This window comes from Myotis davidii, unplaced genomic scaffold, assembly GCF_000327345.1.
Source record: "Myotis davidii unplaced genomic scaffold, ASM32734v1 scaffold21, whole genome shotgun sequence".
Classification (NCBI taxonomy): domain Eukaryota; kingdom Metazoa; phylum Chordata; class Mammalia; order Chiroptera; family Vespertilionidae; genus Myotis; species Myotis davidii.
In genome coordinates this window covers 443199-444348 of record NW_006292573.1, presented here as the reverse complement: position 1 = coordinate 444348, position 1150 = coordinate 443199, and the positions used below count along the sequence as shown (strand labels likewise).

At 51.5% G+C, this 1150-nt stretch overlaps 1 protein-coding gene across 1 annotated transcript in view; it reads left to right on the top strand.

The window, feature by feature from the left end:
• Positions 1–836: 836 nt before the first annotated feature.
• AP4S1 (adaptor related protein complex 4 sigma 1 subunit) overlaps positions 837–1150 on the top strand; it is a 54141-nt gene continuing 53827 nt past the window's right edge. Inside the window, exon 1 of the mRNA XM_015565474.1 lies at positions 837–857. The gene's annotated coding sequence lies outside the window, so the exon portion shown is untranslated. The remainder of the gene's footprint in view (positions 858–1150) is intronic.

Here is a 1150-nt window from a genome sequence, read left to right as displayed (position 1 = left end):
ATTCACCATAGGCATAAATGACGTATGTGTGAGTGAATAATACTGCTGACACTCTAAATATATATACATACCAATCTGAAGAACAGGTGCAACACTATTTAGATACATGTGTTTTTCCCCCCTTCTAAGCCTAAATTTGACATGGCAATGATTTAAAAATAAACACAAGTACCCCCAAATGTTGAACAATCTTTTTAACAATATGCAACCATTCTGAAATCCAAGACACGAGACCTTAAACGACCAACATCTACCAAGACAGGTAAGCCAGCCCATCCAAGTTTCATCTTAAGTAGGAAGGGTCCTGAGGATACATACACTTGCTTCACCTCTGTGGGGTAGTAAACTGAGATAAAAACACTTTACTCCCAGCTAGCATTATTTTCCTCAGTCGTTTCACAAACACAACAAAGATCGTCTAGGTTGGTTTTTACAGGCAAAGAAGAGGACGGAGGAGGGGGAGACCTGGTGAAGGGTACCCTACAAAAAATTCAGTACTGATATACCTCGTTTTATTGCGCTCCGCTTTATTTCTTCAGATGATGCGCGTGTTTGTTTGTTTGTTTTTTACAAACTGAAAGCAAGACCCTCCACCCGCAAAAAATATTGCCACTTGCTCAAATGCAGTGGGTCTGGAGCCGAACCCGCAATCTCTCCAAGATACGCCTGCCTGGGAAAGGCTTGACGAGCCGTCCCTAAACTCAGGCAGAACCGAAGGGGGATGAATCTAGGTGCATGAAGCCAGCAGCCCGGGTGGGAAGGCACTTCCAGTTGCGGGAGGAAATGAACACTGCACAGGCCAGCGACAGGCTTCAGAGCAGCCCTGGGAAGGAGCCCGGTGGTCAAGGGGCAAGCAGGTACCAACTCCAGGGGAGGGGGCCAGACGGGCCAAATGGGAAAGGGGGGTGATCCGGGAGAAGGTGGTAAAATACCCGTCCCAGGCCCTCTCCTCGGGCTCTCCATCTGCAGGGGCCACACACGAGAGCAAGTTCCGTGCTCAGCGGCTCACGCCGCACTCTCCCCCCGAGAGGCGCTCAGCCCCCGGCCCCGGCGCCCGACAGGCCGCCTCCAGGAGCCCCCGCAGACGCCATAGTCAGAGCCAAAATGGCTGCCCCGAGGAAGCTCGCACCGCGCAGCTAGCGAGGGCTGG